General features: G+C 40.7%; 1 protein-coding gene across 3 annotated transcripts in view; it reads left to right on the top strand.

The window, feature by feature from the left end:
• VWA8 (von Willebrand factor A domain containing 8) overlaps positions 1-18646 on the top strand; it is a 359206-nt gene that overhangs the window by 115079 nt on the left and 225481 nt on the right. The window lies entirely within an intron of this gene.

Genomic DNA, 18646 nt, shown 5'->3' with positions numbered 1-18646 from the left:
CCTCACAGAGATTTATAGTGAAGCCAGGTCCTTTAAAAAGTTGGCAAATGTAAACAGGTAGTTTATACTTTATTTGAACCAAAAAAACAAGCTTTACAAATTGGCTTGAATTTTTATTTTTTTTTTACAGCTTTATTGGAGTATAATTGCTTTACAATGGTGTGTTAGTTTCTGCTTTAAACAAAGTGAATCAGTTATACATATACATATGTTCCCATATCTCTTCCCTCTTGCGTCTCCCTCCCTCCGACCCTCCCTATCCCATCCCTCTAGGTGGTCACAAAGCACCTAGCTGATCTCCCTGTGCTATGCGGGTGCTTCCCACTAGCTATCTATTTTACGTTTGGTAGTGTATATATGTCCATGCCACTCTCTCACTTTGTCACAGCTTACCCTTCCCCCTCCCCATATCCTCAAGTCCATTCTCTAGTAGATCTGTGTCTTTATTCCCGTCTTGCCCCTAGGTTCTTCATGACATTTTTTTTCCTTAAATTCCATATATATGTGGTAGCGAACGGTATTTGTCTTTCTCTTTCTGACTTACTTCACTCTGTATGACAGACTCTAGGTCCATCCACCTCACTACAAATAACTCAATTTCATTTCTTTTTATGGCTGAGTAATATTCCATTGTATATATGTGTCACATCTTCTTTATCCATTCATCCGATGATGGACACTTAGGTTGTTTCCAACTCCTGGCTATTGTAAATAGAGCTGCAATAAACATTTTGGTACATGACTCTTTTTGAATTATGGTTTTCTCAGGGTATATGCCCAGTAGTGGGATTGCTGGGTCATATTTGTAGTTTTTTAAGGAACCTCCATACTGTTCTCCATAGTGGCTGTACCAATTCACATTCTCATTCCCACCAGCAGTGCAAGAGTGTTCCCTTTTCTCCACACCCTCTCCAGCATTTATTGTTTCTAGATTTTTTGATGATGGCCATTCTGACTGGTGTGAGATGATATCTCATTGTAGTTTTGATTTGCATTTCTCTAATGATTAATGATGTTGAGCATTCTTTCATGTGTTTGTTGGCACTGTGTATATCTTCTTTGGGGAAATGTCTATTTAGGTCTTCTGCCCATTTTTGGATTGGGTTGTTTGTTTTTTTGTTATTGAGCTGCATGAGCTGCTTATAAATTTTGGAGATTAATCCTTTGTCAGTTGCTTCATTTGCAAATATTTTCTCCCATTCTGAGGGTTGTCTTTTGGTCTTGTTTATGGTTTCCTTTGCTGTGCAAAAGCTTTGAAGTTTCATTAGGTCCCATTTGTTTATTTTTGTTTTTATTTCCATTTCTCTAGGAGGTGTGTCAAAAAGGAATTTGCTGTGATTTATCTCATAGAGTGTTCTGCCTATGTTTTCCTCTAAGAGTTTGATAGTTTCTGGCCTTACATTTAGGTCTTTAATCCATTTTGAGCTTATTTTTGTGTATGGTGTTAGGGAGTGATCTAATCTCATACTTTTACATGTACCTGTCCAGTTTCCCAGCACCACTTATTGAAGAGGCTGTCCTTTCTCCACTGTACATTCCTGCCTTCTTTATCAAAGATAAAGTGACCATATGTGCGTGTGTTTATCTCTGGGCTTTCTACACTGTTCCATTGATCTATCTTCCTGTTTTTGTGCCAGTACCATACTGTCTTGATTACTGTAGCTTTGTAGTATAGTGTGAAGTCTGGGATCCTGATTCCTCCAGTTCCGTTTTTCGTTCTCAAGATTGCTTTGGCTATTCGGGGTCTTTTGTGTTTCCATACAAATTGTGCAATTTTTTGTTCTAGTTCTGTGAAAAATGCCACTGGTAGTTTGATAGGGATTGCATTGAATCTAGATTGCTTTTGGTAGTATCGTCATTTTCACAATGTTGATTCTTCCAATCCAAGAACATGGTATATCTCTCCATCTATTTGTATCATCTTTAATTTCTTTCATCAGTGTCTTATAATTTTCTGCATACATGTCTTTTGTCTCCTTAGGTAGGTTTATTCCTAGATATTTTATTCTTTTTGTTGCAATGGTAAGTGGGAGTGTTTTCTTGATTTCACTTTCATATTTTTCATCATTAGTGTATAGGAATGCCAGAGATTTCTGTCCATTTACTTTGTATCCTGCTACTTTACCAAATTCATTGATGAGCTCTGGTATTTTTCTGGTAGCATCTTTAGGATTCTTTGTGTATAGTATCATGTCATCTGCAAACAGTGACAGCTTTACATCTTTCCAATTTGGATTCCTTTTATTTCCTTTTCTTCTCTGATTGCTGTGGCTAAAACTTCCAAAATTATGTTGAATAAGAGTGGTGAGAGTGGGCAACCTTGTCTTGTTCCTGATCTTAGTGGAAATGGTTTCAGTTTTCACCATTGAGGACAGTGTTGGCTGTGGGTTTGTCATATATGATCTTTATTATATTGAGGAAAGTTCCCTCTATGCCTACTTTCTGGAGGGTTTTTTTCATAAATGCGTGTTGAACTTTGTCGAACACTTTCTCTGAAACTATTGAGATGACCATATGGTTTTTCTCCTTCAATTTGTTAAAATGGTGTATCACATTGATTGATTTGCGTATATTGAAAGAATCCTTGCATTCCTGAAATATACCCCACTTGATCATGGTGTATGATCCTTTTAATGTGCTGCTGGATTCTGTTTGCTAGTATTTTGTTGAGGATTTTTGCATCTATGTTCATCAGTGATATTGGCCTGTAGTTTTCTTACTTTGTGACATCTTTGTCCAGTTTTGTTATCAGGGTGATGGTGGCCTCGTAGAATGAGTTTGGCAGTGTTCCTCCCTCTTCTGTATTTTGGAAGAGTTTGAGAAGGATAGGTGTTAGCTCTTCTCTAAATGTTTGATAGAATTCGCCTGTGCAGCCATCTGGTTCTGGTCTTTTGTTTGTTGGAAGATTTTTATTCACCATTTCAATTTCAGTGCTTGTGATTGGTCTATTCATATTTTCTATTTCTTCCTGATTCAGTCTTGGCAGGTTGTGCATTTCTAAGAATTTGTCCATTTCTTCCAGGTTGTCCATTTTATTGGCATAGAGTTGCTTGTAGTAATCTCTCATGATCTTTTGTATATCTGCAGTGTCAGTTGTTACTTCTCCTTTTTCATTTCTAATTCTATTGATTTGAGTCTTCTCCCTTTTTTCTTGATGTGTCTGGCTAATGCTTTATCAATTTTACTTATCTTCTCAAAGAACCAGCTTTTAGCTTTATTGATCTTTGCTATCGTTTCCTTCATTTCTTTTTCATTTATTTCTGATCTGATCTTTATGATTTCTTTCCTACTGCTAACTTTGGGGTATTTTTTTCTTCTTTCTCTAGTTGTTTTAGGTGCAAGGTTAGGTTGTTTTTTCGAGATGTTTCCTGTTTCTTAAGGTAGGATTGTATTGCTATAAACTTCCTTCTTGGAACTGCTTTTGCTGCATCCCATAGGTTTTGGGTCGTCATGTTTTCATTGTCATTTGTTTCTAGGTATTTTTTGATTTCTTCTTTGATTTCTTCAGTGATCTCTTAGTTATTTAGTAGTGTGTTGTTTAGCCTCCATGTGTTTGTATTTTTTACAGATTTTTCATGTAATTGATGTCTAGTCTCATAGCCTTGTGGTCAGAAAGATACTTGATACAATTTCAATTTTCTGAAATTTATCAAGGCTTGATTTGTGATGCAAGATATGGTGTATCTTGGAGAATGTTCCATGAGCACTTGAGAAGAAAGTGTATTCTGTTGTTTTTGGATGGAATGTCCTATAAAAATCAATTAAGTCCATCTTGTTTAATGTGTCATTTAAACCCTTTGTTTCCTTATTTATTTTCATTTTGGATGATCTGTCCATGGGTGAAAGTGGGGTGTTAAAGTCCCCTACTATGAATGTGTTACTGTCGATTTCCCCTTTTATGGCTATTAGTATTTGCCTTATGTATTGAGGTGCTCCTATGTTGGGTTCATAAATATTTACAGTTGTTATATCTTCTTCTTGGATCGATCCCTTGACCATTATGTAGCTTCCATCTTTGTCTCTTCTAATAGTCTTTATTTAAAGTCTATTTTGTCTGATATGAGAATTGCTACTCTGGCTTTCTTTTGGTTTCCATTTGCATGGAATATCTTTTTCCATCCCCTCACTTTCAGTCTGTATGTGTCTCTGGTCTGAAGTGGGTCTCTTGTAGACAGCGTATATATGGGTCTTGTTTCTGTATCCATTCAGCCATTCTGTGTCTTTTGGTGGGAGCATTTAATCCATTTACATTTAAGGTAACTATCGATATGTATGTTCCTCTTCCCATTTTCTTAATTGTTTTGGGTTTGTTATTGTAGTTCTTTTCCTTCTCTTGTGTTTCTTGCCCAGAGAAGATCCTTTAGCATTTGTTGTAAAGCTGGTTTGGTGGTGCTGAACTCTCTCAGCTTTTGCTTGTCTGTAAAGATTTTAATTTCGCCATCAAATCTGAATGAGATTCTTGCTGGGTAGAGCAATCTTGGTTGTAGGGTTTTCTCCTTCATCACTTTAAATATGTCCTGCCAGTCCCTTCTGGCTTGCAGAGTTTCTGCTGAAAGATCAGCTGTTAACCTTATGGGGATTCCCTTGTGTGCTATTTGTTGTTTTTCTCTTGCTGCTTTTAATATGTTTTCTTTGTATTTAATTTTTGACAGTTTGATTAATATGTGTCTTGGAGTGTTTCTTGTTGGATTTATCCTGTATGGGACTCTCTGTGCTTCCTGGACTTGATTAACTATTTCCTTTCCCATATTAGGGAAGTTTTCAATTATAATCTCTTCAAATATTTTCTCAGTCCCTTTCTTTTTCTCTTCTTTTCTGGAACCCCTATAATTCAAATGTTGGTGCGTTTAATGTTGTCCCAGAGGTCTCTGAGACTGTCCTCAGTTCTTTTCATTCTTTTTTCTTTATTCTGCTCTGCAGTAGTTATTTCCACTATTTTATCTTCCAGGTCACTTATCCATTCTTCTGCCTCAGTTATTCTGCTATTGATCCCTTCTAGAGTATTTTTAATTTCATTTTTGTGTTGTTCATCGTTGCTTGTTTCATCTTTAGTTCCTCTAGGTCCTTGTTAAATGTTTCTTGCATTTTCTCTATTCTATTTCCAGGATTTTGGATCATCTTTACTATCATTATTCTGAATTCTTTTTCAGGTAGACTGCCTATTTCCTCTTCATTTGTTAGGTCTGGTGGGTTTTTATCTTGCTCCTTTATCTGCTGTGTGTTTTTCTGTCTTCTCATTTTGCTTATCTTACTGTGTTTGGGGTCTCCTTTTTGCAGGCTGCACGTTTGTAGCTCCCGTTGTTTTTGGTGTCTGTCCCCAGTGTCTAAAGTTGGTTCAGAGGGTTGTGTAGGCTTCCTGGTGGAGGGGACTAGTGCCTGTGTTCTGGTGGATGAGGCTGGATCTTGTCTTTCTGGTGGGCAGGTCCACGTCTGGTAGTGTGTTTTGGGGTGTCTGTGGACTTATTATGATTTTAGGTAGCCTCTCTGCTAATGGGTGGGGTTGTGTTCCTGTCTTGCTAGTTGTTTGCCATAGGATGTCCAGCACTGTAGCTTGCTTGTCGTTGAGTGAAGCTGGGTGTTGGTGTGAGATGGAGATCTCTGGGAGATTTTCGCTGTTTGATATTACGTGGAGCTGGGAGGTCTCTTGTGGACCAGTGTCCTGAAGTTGGCTCTCCCACCCCAGAGGCAAAGCACTGACTCCTGGCTGCAGCACCAAGAGCCTTTCATCCACATGGCTCAGAATAAAAGGGAGTAAAAGTAGAAAGAAAGAAAGAAAAAGGATAAAAGAAAATAAAATAAAGTAAGGTAAACTAAAATAGTTATTAAAATAAAAAAATAATTATTAAGAAAAAAAATTTCTTTTAAATAAAAAAAAAACAAAAACGGACAGATAGAACCCTAGGACAAATGGTGAAAGCAAAGCTATACAGACAAAATCTCACACAGAAGCATACAGATACACACTCACAAAAAGAGGAAAAGGGGAAGAAAGTATAAATCTTGCTCTCAAAGTCCACCTCCTCAATTTGGGATGATTCGTTGTCTATTCAGGTATTCCACAGATGCAGGGTACATCAAGTTGATTGTGGAGATTTAATCCGCTGCTCCTGAGGCTGCTGGGAGAGATTTCCCTTTCTCTTCTTTGTTCATACAGCTCCTGGGGTTCAGCTTTGGATTTGGCCCCACCTCTGTGTGTAGGTCGCTGGAGGGCGTCTGTTTTTTGCTCAGACAGGACGGGGTTAAAGGAGGCGCTGATTCGGGGACTCCGGCTCAGTCAGGCCGGGGGGAGGGAGGGGCACGGAGTGCGGGGCGAGCCTGCGGCAGCAGAGGCCAGCACGACGTTGCACCAGCCTGAGGCCCGCCGTGCGTTCTCCCGGGGAAGTTGTCCCTGGATCCCGGGACCCTGGCAGTGGCGGGCTGCACAGGCTCCCTGGAAGGGAGGTGTGGAGAGTGACCTGTGTGCGCACATAGCCTTCTTGGTGGCGGCAGCGGCAGCCTTAGTGTCTCATGCCTGTCTCTGGGGTCCGCGCTGTTAGCCGCGGCTCGCGCCCGTCTCTGGAGCTCCTTTAAGCAGCGCTCTTAATCCCCTCTCCTCACGCACCAGGAAACAAAGAACTTGAATTTCTTTTTTTAAGACAACTAGTAAGTATTCAGCTATCGTACAGGTACTTTGTGTGTGTGTGTGTGTGTGTGTGTTTATTGAAATATAGTTGATTTACAATTTTAGTTTCAGGTGTACAGCATAGTAATTCAATATTTTTATAGATTATACTCCATTCCAAGTTGTTATAAATTGTTGGCTATATTGCCTGTGCTGTACAATATATCCTTATATTTTATTTTATACATAGTAGTTTGTACATCTTAATCTTCTATCCCCGTCTTGCTCCTCCCCGCTACCTCTGCCCACTGGTAACCAATAGTTTCATCTCTGTCTGTGAGTCTGTTTTTGTTTATTTGTTTGTTTTTTTTATTTTGTATTTTTTGGGTTTTTTTAGATTCCATATATAAGTGAAAACATACAGTATTTGTCTTTCTTTGCCTGACTTATTTCACTTAGCATAATATTCTCTAGGTTCATTTACGTTGCTGCAAATGGCAGTATTTCATTCTTTTTTGTTGTTGTTGTTATAATTATGTATTATTGTTACTTTTCACCAACTTGTTTTGCAGACTAATTTTTTTTAACATCTTTATTGGAGTATAATTGCTTTACAATGGTGTGTTAGTTTCTGTTTATAACAAAGTGAATCCGTTATACATATACATATGTCCCCATATCTCTCCCTCTTACATCTCCCTCCCTCCCACCCTCCCTATCCCACGCCTCTAGGTGGTCACAAAGCACCGTGCTGATCTCCCTGTGCTGTGCGGCTGCTTCCCACTAGCTATCTATTTTACATTAGGTAGTGTATATATGTCCATGCCACTCTCTCACTTTGTCCCAGCTTACCCTTACCCCACCCCGTATCACCAAGCCCATTCTCTAGTAGGTCTGTGTCTTTATTCCCGTCTTGCCCCTAGGTTCTTCATGACAATTTTTTTTTTTTTTTACATTCCATATATATGTGCTAGCATACGGTATTTGCTTTTCTCTTTCTGACTTACTTCACTCTGTATGACAGACTCTAGGTCCATCCACCTCATTATATATAACTCAATTTCGTTTCTTTTTATGGCTGAGTAATATTCCATTGTATATATGTGCCACATCTTCTTTATCCATTCATCTGTTGATGGACACTTAGGCTGCTTCCATGTCCTGGCTATTGTAAATAGAGCTGCAGTGAACATTGGGGAACATGACTCTTTTTGAAATATGGTTTTCTCAGGGTATATGCCCAGTAGTGGGATTGCTGGGACATACAGTAGTCCTATTTTTAGTTTTTTAAGGAACCTCCATACTGTTCTCCATAGTAGCTGTATCAATTTTCATTCCCACCAACAGTGCAAGAGGGTTCCCTTTTATCCATACCCTCCCTCTCCAGCATTTATTGTTTGTAGATTTTTTTGATGATGCCCATTCTGACTGGTGTGAAGTGATACCTCACTGTAGTTTTTGTTGTTGTTGTTGTTTTTGCAGTACGTGGGCCTCCCACCGCTGTGGCCTCTCCCGCTGCGGAGCAACAGGCTCCAGACGCGCAGGCCCAGCGGCCATGGCTCACGGGCACAGCCGCTCCGCGGCATGCGGGATCCTCCCGGACCGGGGCACGAACCCCTGTCCCCTGCATCAGCAGGCGGACTCCCAACCACTGTGCCACCAGGGAAACCCCTCACTGTAGTTTTGATTTGCATTTCTCTAATGATAGTGATGTTGAGCATCCTTTCCTGTGTTCCTGGCAATCTATATCTTCTTTGGAGAAATGTCTATTTAGGTCTTCTGCCCATTTTTGGATTGGATTGTTTGTTTTTTGATATTGAGCTGCGTGAGCTGCTTGTAAATTTTGGAGATTAATCCTTTTTCAGTTGCTTCATTTGCAAGTATTTTCTGCCATTCTGAGGATTGTCTTTTCTTCTTGGTTATAGTTTCCTTTGCTGTGAAAAAGCTGTTAAGTTTCATTAGGTCCCATTTGTTTATTTTTGTTTTTAGTTTCCATTTCTCTAGGAGGTGGGTCAAAAAGGATCTTGCTGTGATTTATGTCATAGAGTGTTCTGCCTATGTTTTCCTCTACAAGGTTAATAGTGTCTGGCCTTACATTTAGGTCTTTAATACATTTTGAGTTTATTTTTGTGTATGGTGTTAGGGAGTGTTCTAATTTCATTCTTTTACATGTAGCTGTCCAGTTTTCCCAGCAGCACTTATTGAAGAGGCTGTCTTTTCTCCACTGTGTATTCTTTCCTCCTTTATCAAAGATAAGGTGACCATATGTGCGTGGGTTTATCTCTGGGCTTTCTATCCTGTTCCATTGACCTATATTTCTGTTTTTGTTCTGGTACCATTCCGTCTTGATTACTGTAGCTTTGTAGTATAGTCTGAAGTCCAGGAGCCTGATTCCTCCAGCTGCATTTTTCTTTTTCAAGATTTCTTTGGCTATTTGGGGTCTTTTGTGTTTCCATACAAGTTGTCAAATTTATTGTTTTAGTTCTCTGAAAAATGCCACTGGTAGTTTGATAGGGATTGCATTGAATCTGTAGATTGCATTGGGTAGTATAGTCATTTTCACAATGTTGATTCTTCCAATCCAAGAAAATGGTATATCTCTTCATCTGTTTGTGTCATCTTTGATTTCTTTCATCAGTGTGATAGTTTTCTGAGTATGGGTGGTTTGTCTCAATAGGTAAGTTTATTCCTAGGTATTTTATTCTTTTTGTTGCAATGGTGAATGGGATTGTTTCCTTAATTTCTCTTTCAGATTTATCATCACTAGTGTATAGGAATGCAAGACATTTCTGTGCATTAATTTTGTATCCTGCTACTTTACCAAATTCATTGATAAGCTGTAGTTTTCTGGTAGCATCTTTAGGATTCCCTATGTATAGTATCATGTCGTCTGTAAACAGTGACAGCTTTACTTCTTGTTTTCTGATTTGGATTCTTTTTATTTCTTTTCCTTCTCTGATTGCTGTTGCTATAATTTCCAAAACTATGTTGAATGATAGTGGTGAGAGTAGACAACCTTGTCTTCTTCCTGATCTTAGAGGAAATGGTTTCAGTTTTTCACCATTGAGAATGATGTTGGCTGTGGGATTGTCATGTATCGCCTTCATTATGTTGAGGTTTCCACCCAGACAGACAGGGTTAAAGGAGTAGCTGATTAGGGTTCTCTGGCTCACTCAGGCCTTGGGGAGGTAGGGGTATAGCACGCAGGGCGAGCCTGCGGTGGCAGAGGCCGGCTTGACATTGCACCAGCCTGAGGCGCCGTGCGTTCTCCTGGGGAAGTTGTTCCTGGATCACGGGACCCTGGCAGTGGTGGGCTGCACAGGCTCCCACGTGCTGAGGTGTGGACAGTGACCTGTGCTTGCACACAGGATTCTTGGTGGCTGCAGCAGCAGCATTAGCATCTCATGCCCATCTCTGGTGTCTACGTTGATAGCCGTGGCTTGCGCCCATCTCTGGAGCTCGTTTATTAGGTGCTCTGAATCCCCTCTTCTCGCGCACCCTGAAACAGTGGTCTCTTGCCTCTTAGGCAGTTCCAGACTTTTTCCCAAACTCCCTCCCGGCTAGCTGTGGTGCACTAGCTCCCTTCAGGCTGTGTTCACGCAGCCAACCCCAGTCCTCTTCCTGGGATCTGACTTCCGAAGCCCGAGCCTCAGCTCCCAGCCCCTTCCTGTCCCGGCGGGTGAGCAGAGAAACCTCTTGGGCTGGTGAGTGCTGGTCGCCACCGATCCTCTGTGCGGGAATCTCTCCGTTTTGCCCTCTGCACCCCTGTTGCTGCGCTCTCCTCCGTGGCTCTGAAGCTTCCCCCCCGCCACCCCTCCGTCTCCGCCAGTGAAGGGGCTTCCTAGTGTGTAGAAACCTTTCCTCCTTCACAGCTCCCTCCCAGAGGTGCAGGTCCTGTCCCTATTCTTTTGTCTCTCTCTTTTTTTTTTTTTCTTTTGCCCTACACAGGTACATGGGGGAGTTTCTTGCCTTTTGGGAGGTCTGAGGTCTTCTGCCAGCGTTCAGTAGGTGTTCTGTAGGAGTTGTTCCACATGTAGCTGTATTTCTGATGTAATTGTGGGGAGGAAGATGATCTCCAAGTCTTACTCCTCTGCCATCTTGAAGGTCTCTCCTGCCACTCCCTTCTTGTCTGCAAAGTTTCTACAGAAAAAATCTCGTGATAGCCGTAGGGGGGTTCCCTTATATGTGACTCTTTTTCTCTTGCTGAGTTTAGAATTCTGTCTTTAACTTTTGGAATTTTAATTATGATATGTCTGGATGTGAGTCTTTTGGGGTTCATCTTGTTTGGGACTCTCTAGGCTTCCTATACCTGGATGTCTGTTTCCTTCTTCAGGTTCAGGAATTTTTCAGCCATAATTTTATCAAATACATTTTTCACCCTTTTCTCTCTCTTCTTCTTCTGGGTTGCCCATAATATGAATATTAGTATACTTCATGTTGTCCAAGAGGTCCCTTAAACTATTCTTATTTAAATTTTTAAAAATTTTTGTTTCTCTGATTGGGTGATTTCTGTTATTCTGTCTTTAAGATCACTTATGCATTTTTCTGTATCACATAGTCTGCCATTAATTCCTTCTAGTGTATTTTTCATTTCAGCTATTGCATTCTTCAGCTCTGATTGGTTCTTTTTTATATTTTCCAATTCCTTACTAAAATCATTACTGTGTTCATCTATTCTTTTGCTTAGTTCAGTTAACATTCTTATTGCTAATGCTTTGAACTCTTTATATGGTAAATTTTAAATTTCTAGTTCATTAGTTGTTTTTTCAGGTTTTTTTCCTTATTCTTTCATTTGGTACAAATTACTCTGTCTTCTCATTTTACTTAACTTTCTCTGTCACTATGAAATTAGGTAAAACAGTTACCTATCCCATTCTTGAAGGGGTGCCCTTGTGTGGGAGCATCCCTATGCAGTTCCCAGTGGATTTGGTGGGAGAGGTGAATAGGAAGTGAGCGTGGGTCACATCTTTTCTTAGCGTGTGCTGGCAGCCATCACCTTTTCAGGTGATGGGGCTGGAGATGGAGGGGCTAGAGCTGGAGCCAGGTGTGGCCCCGGACTTCTCCTGTTCTATGTGACTGTCATCGCCCTACTGGAGTCAGGGTTGGGTCCCAACGTGCTGGAGCAGAAGCCCTGAGGGTCTGGTCTGAGCTCGTTCCATTCCCTCTAAGTGTGCTCCCTCCCCCACTCCCAGCAACAGCATCTTTGCCCTAGAGAGGAGCAGCGCCGGAGCAAGAGGGGCCAGAGCATACCCTTGGCGTGGGCTGGGACGTGGGCTGGGGAGGTCCCAGCCCACCAGTCAGATCTTTAGACTGCTCCTGATGTGGCACCTCCACGAACACCAGTAACGGCCACCCTCACCCCATTCAGATGTTGCACTGGATCTGAGCCAGCTCCATCCCCCGCAGCTAAGCACTCTGCTCTGCAAAGGCAGGCTTCTCCCTAGTGTGGAGCTAGAGCTAGAGGGGCTGGAGTGGGTGCCTAGTGCTGGCTGGGCTGGGCTCTGGGCTGGTCTCTGGAAGCCAACTAGAACCCCAGGCAGTTTCAATCTGCTTCCTCCACCTTGCTTCCGGGAGTCAGCACATGAGTTTGCCTTCTTCACAAGCAGGTCTAGGTTTCTTAGAGCCCTCCTGTAAGTCCCACTGGTTTGCAAGCCAGCTAGGCGGACTTGTCTTCCCAGAGTCAGACCCCAGGACTGAGGTGCCTAATACATGTTTTGAACTGCTCACTCCCCAGGGAGGATCTCTGAGCCTGTGTTATCCCCCTCCTCTCTGTGTCCCCTCTCAGGGGCATAGGTCCCAAGCTGATCGCTTCTCTTCCCTTCCTACCCAACTCTGTGTGCATCTTTCCCTTGGGGGTACAAGAGTCTTTCTGCCTGTCTCCAGTTTGTTTTCAGTGAGAATTGCTCCACCAGTAGATGTTTTTTTTTTTTTTTTTTTTTTGCGGTATGCGGGCCTCTCACTATTGTGGCCTCTCCCGTTGTGGAGCACAGGCTCCGGACGCGCAGATTCAGTGGCCATGGCTCACGGGCCCAGCCGTTCCGCAGCATGTGGGATCTTCCCGGACCGGGGCACGAACCCATGTCCCCTGCCTCGGCAGGCGGACTCTCAACCACTGCACCACCAGGGAAGCCCTGTAGATGTATTTTTGACGTGTTTGTGGGGGAGGTGAGCTCAGCTTCCTCCTACTCTGCCACCTTGATCTCCTCTTCCCAACCTTACTTTTTGTGTATCACTTTTTCATCCCAGACACTTCCTCTGTTGTCTAAATCTCGTCTCGGCACATTCAGGCACATCAGGTATTCTATCAGTTTCATCTTCTGTCCGTTTCATCTTTCTCCATGGTATGTTCTCACTAGCCCTACTCTGGACTTGTTGCTCTCCATATGTGTAGCGTACATGTCATCCTAGATCTCTCTCCACTACCAGTCCTCCATTTCCTCTGGTCTTTCTTTCTGCAATTTTCATCAGTTAGATATTGAACCTCCTGGACTGACCTCCTTTTTTCTCTTACGTTCTGTCCATTTGTCAGGACTTTATTGACTTTTCAGAGGTGAGATGTCTAAAAATGGATTCTCCTCTCTGTCTGAAATCTCTCTCCCAGTTGAAAGCCTAATTGCTTTCCTTATCAGCACTCCCCCTTTTTTCAACCTGAGAAACACTATTTTCTTATGATGGTAAACAGTTTTTCTCTATTTTATTGTTACACAGTCATATTACAGAATCTGCCTCATTCCGACGATGTGGCTTGTTAGTAAATTTCTTTACCTTTTCCTGGTTAACCTTGCTTTAATTTTGTTGCCCATTTTTGTCTTTCTGAGAATAAATACGTGCTCTTTTAGGGTTGAAAAGGTTAGATTCTTCCTTTAAACCACTTGACTATATCTTTCAAGGCTGTGTTCGTTGGGTAGAGAGCAGGCAGCTTGACTAAAAGGACATAGCATAGCATAAAAACTGGGAAATTTGTACCCTGTGAGAAAATTAATTTTTTTCATGGGTTGTTCTTATGTGACCCATTACCTAGCTGAGTTGATCCTGTATTGTGTCCATATCTAATATGTCACTCTTGGCATTAGTATTTGAAGTATAAATTAGAAACTCATAACCCAAGTCTTCTATCCTTTTATTCTGTACCTAAGCACAGAACTGAAGTTCAGCGAAGTGATTATTATTTGTCTTCATCTTTAAGTAAACTCAGCTATTAATGCTTTGTTTCTTTGTGGGGAATTTTGAGATAGAAAAAATATCAAAGGTAGAATGAAAGGAAATCAGAATTAAGCTTCTTTGCCTCTAGACCCAGTTTGATAAATTTAGAGACTTTTGGCTTTTAGATAGGAACAATTTTCATATTTGTGTTTGGCAGGAATCCTGTAGCTACAAGTAAAAGCAACAAAAGAAAAACTTTAAATTCTTGCAAAAAGGAATTTGGGGGTATCTCACATGTTCAAAGGAAGGGAAAGGATGCTCTTGGGCCTCAGGAAATAACTGGAACCTAGGACTTCAATGTTGTCCAGACTCTGTTTTGCTCTATACTTCACCTCGTTGTTTCGAGTGTCACAATACCTGATACGTAGTAGGTCACTTAGTAAATGTTTTTGAAAAATAAATAAATCTTAACCTAGAATAAATTCTAGAAAACTCAAGGTAAAGTAATTCTATTAATCCAGTTTTAGATAACTTTCTGAGCTAGCAATGTTTCCTTTTATGAACCTACTAATTAGTAATACTTTGGCTTTTAATGACAAATCTGATAACATGGGGTCTCATAATTAACATCTAATAGCAGTGAGCTACCAAGCCTTTCAGCTTCATAGTATGAAACCCAGTTTCTATACAATTATATTTGACTCCTTTGCTTACCTTCATTGGGGTCTAACCCTTCACCAAGATCATATACCTTGATCGTTTCCTTAGTATTCTTTGCAGGTAATGACATAGCTAATGTTCCCTTAGAATTAGCTTAAGAAGGGCTTCCCTGGTGGCGCAGTGGTTGAGAGTCCACCTGCCGATGCAGGGGACGCGGGTTCGTGCCTCGGTCCGGGAAGATCCCACGTGCCGCGGAGCAACTAGGCCTGTGAGCCACAGCTACTGAGCCTGCGCATCTGGAGCCTGTGCTCCACAACGGGAGAGGTCGCAATAGTGAGAGGCCCGCACACCGCGATGAAGAGTGGCCCCCGCTCGCCGCAACTAGAGAAAGCCCTCGCACAGAAACGAAGACCCAACACAGCCAAAATTAATAAATAAATAAATTAAAATTAAAAAAAAAAAGAAATAGCTTAAGGAATGTTAGAGACTTTCCTTCTTCTGTTGCAAGACGCCAGGAATACTGTGGACGTGGTCGTAAGAAATAACATGATGGCCACGCACACCAGACACCATGCCTGCATTTCTCACAGGAAATAAGGACCGAAATAGAACTACTTACTTTGATGAGAAAACTTCTTTGGGGAAAGGGGGAGTATAATACTATAGGCTGCTAAATGTGTCCCTTCCTGCTGTTGGTCAGAGCCTAGATGAGGGGGGTGAGAGTTTCTATGAATTGCTAATAGTTTATTTTACCAAAAATAAGGCCTCTGGTTATCTCAGGGAAGAAATAAAGATTAGGGGCCTGGTCTCAGTTGTAATTATATATGCTCTAATGTTTTTGCATTTTTATTGAATATTTTTATTGATTGTGATTAAACATTGAAAACAGTTTATAATCTCCCAGTTTTTATTAATCAGTTGTGAACGGTAAGTGGACATTGGGCACAATCCTCAATCCGTTACATTCCCTGGACCCTTTTACTCTTACTCATGTTTGAAGATAGTTACGATTCAAGCATTCGAGGTAGGTACTCTCCTACCTCCCCCAGAAACCTCAGGATCTCTTTGCTAGAAAATTAGGCTGTATAAATTTTTAACAAAATTCAAGGTAGATCTAGGGTTTTATGCCCAAGTCTTTGTGTTTGATTTCAAAACAAAGCACTGTATGCAAATTCTGATTTTGAAAAATCATGCTAAACATTTTACAGTCAAGGGAAAGTTCTAAGCTCTGTGCCTTTGAAGGATCTCATTACTTATTATTGTGTGTATTGCTTATGTCTTTTTTATACACAAATGTGTCACATATTTGATATAAGAATGAATCTTGTAAAAAAAAAATTCATTCAAGACCAGATTTAGACTAGCTGCTCTGCTTTTGAAGGGGAAACCATTATTCTCAGTTCTTATCACTTATCTTTGTTTTGTCCTTGCCACCAAAGGTCTTCAAAAATTTTCTTGCAGTGGTGGTTATTAACAGCAGCAATACATTCATCTATCTATCTATCTATCTATCCATCCATCTATCTCTCTCTCATCTGTCTTTCATCACACTAGACACTGTGTGGTATAAAGATGTGTTAGGTGTGTCCATGCAGTTTGCTACATTGCAAAAAAGGAGAAATATGGACTGTGTACAGGACTGCATAACCTCCAGGTTCTGAGTTGGAACATTAGTATTATAGTGTGGAAGGCCAGTTACAAAATCCTCTTCCAGTTCATGATTAATATCTTTATAAAAACCTTCTATATTATGATTTCAAGTTCCTTAATAAACACATTTGACAAAAATGTAGCATATAATTTCCTTCAAAATATAGAAATTTATTGAATTTTTTGTTTTATTAAAGCTCTGTTGAGGTATAATTGACATATTAAAAACTGCATATTTAAAGTATACGGTTTGATAATTTTTGGCTTTTTTATACACCTATGAAACCATCACCACAATCAATATAATGACTACATCTACGATCCCCAAAGTGTCCTTGGTCCCCTTTATAATCCCTCTCTCTCTCCCCTTCTCACCCTCCTCTTCTACCCCTAGGAATCTGCTTCCTGTTATTCTATATAACTTGTATTTTCTAGAGATTTATATAAATGGAATCACACACTTATTACTCTTTTGGACCTACCTTCTTTCACTCAGCATAATTATTTTGAGATATTCCATGTTGTTATGTATATCAGTAATCCATTCCTTTTTGTTGCTGAGAAGCATTGGAAAGTACTTTACTCTCTAAAAACCTATGCCCCCAAACAAGCATATTGACCGCAGTATTTTAATTTTTTAAGTCTTTGTAAAAGATCTTTTGCTTTAAAATTTTTTAATCTTTATGAAATAATATCTGTTTATCTGAAGTTAATCCATATCTTTAGTTTCATTTGTTATTTGTTGTTAAATTCTAGTAAAATTGAAGTTAACCTTGATTTTAAATTTTCATAGTGCATATTTCCTAATTCTCAGTTATTTACCACTGCTTCAGCCTTTGTGTTACCCACCAATATGTCAGATCACCTGAAAGTACATGGCTGATCCTCAGGCGTACTCTGCTCTCTAGCTTTCAGGCTTGGAGAACCTAGCTTCATTAGGAAGTGACTTTCCATATGACCTATTTATATGTAAGGAAGCCTTTGCGGAGATCCTAACAAACAAAAAGATCCTTCTCATCCTGTTATTCAGTACTTCGATGGCTGTTTTTATTGTCAGCATACACTTCTCTGCCTGTCAACATCAGCTGTCTAACAAACTGCCCCCTTTAATTTTTTTTTTTTTTTTTTTTGTGGTACGCGGGCCTCTCACTGTTGTGGCCTCTCCCGTTGCGGAGCACAGGCTCCGGACGCGCAGGCTCAGCGGCCGTGGCTCACGGGCCCAGCCGCTCCGCGGCATGTGGGATCTTCCCGGACCGGGGCACGAACCCATGTCCCCTGCATCGGCAGGCGGACTCTCAACCACTGCGCTACCAGGGAAGCCCCTTTCCCCTTTAATTTTATCCAGCTCATTTGGGTACCCTGCTAGAGTCAGTACCAGAAAGCAAGCCACAGACAATGCATGTCATAAGCAATAACCATCCCCCTATATTAGTTAAAACCACCTAGCTTGCTTTCATGTTAATTGTTCTTCTAGGCCTGAATTTACAGCTCATCTATGGTACCTTTTCCTGACCTATTGGTTTAAGGTGTAAATTGGACTTCCTCTTTTGGCTTGCTTATTGGATTTTGGCTTTGTTTATTCCCTAATTTAGTATCCCTCACTGTCTTGAGTTAAAAATTACATTTGCAGCTTTACTTTTGAACAAAGCACAAATAAGCAGACTCTGTCTCTGCCACCTTCTTTTGTCCCGGCTAGGAGAGAGGAGGATCAAGGATGAATCCAACATCTGTTGCTGGGCCATGAAGCAGACTTTTCTGGATTATAGCAAATCACTTAGCAGAAGTGGAAAATGGAATAACCTTTCCTTTTAGCTTTCAGATCATAGAATTTTCTCTGTCCAGGTTCTGTTAGGTGACTGTCTAATTACTAGCAATCATGAGTGATCGTGTTATCCTCAGGACTTTCAGGCATTATCTGTGTCGTTATCCTTTCTTCTTTTCCTAGAACAACTCCTTTGAACAGATCATCCCCGTGCCATGCTTGGGGAAGTCTTTTTTTTTTTTTCCTACCCAGAGAAATGAAATGGTATTTGGTAGCTTTTAGGAATTCATCCAGACTTTTCATATGACCATTTCTAAAAATTGCTTTTCCCTGACTTACAAATTATGCTGTCACCCCCTAAGATTACAGATAATGCAGTCAGGGACTCAGTGGACCTACCTTTTCTATTGGGAGGACTTTTTCTTATCTGAAATCTTCAGAGTATTTATTTGATTCTTTCTACACATGTCCTATCTCCTGATATTTTCACTGCGCAATCACATAACTTGAGTTCTACCACGATAGTTAATGGCAATGAAGAAACGCCATTTAGGTCCCTTTATTTTGGTTTTTCTGAAGATCTTCGCAAGTGTTTGAGTTTCACCTCTCCTTTCTCAGCAAGGATGATATAACCCTCAAAAAGTCTATTTGCCCTGCAATTTTGAAAATTGATAAGAACTGAGGATATTACTCATGATTAGATCATGATAAAGGATTTCTAGCTCCTTCTTCAAAAGCTACTCAAGTCATTTCACAAAGCATGGGAAGTCTTATTTTATTTCTCTGTGTGTCCTAGAATATTTACATCTTCAGATTCCCTAGCAGAGATT

Source organism: Aethalodelphis obliquidens, unplaced genomic scaffold, assembly GCF_003676395.1.
Source record: "Aethalodelphis obliquidens isolate GAN/ISIS:26980383/991018 unplaced genomic scaffold, ASM367639v1 scaffold16, whole genome shotgun sequence".
In the NCBI taxonomy this organism is placed as follows: domain Eukaryota; kingdom Metazoa; phylum Chordata; class Mammalia; order Artiodactyla; family Delphinidae; genus Aethalodelphis; species Aethalodelphis obliquidens.
The sequence above is the reverse complement of the archived record's forward strand: the minus strand, read 5'-3'. Positions and strand labels throughout refer to the sequence as shown.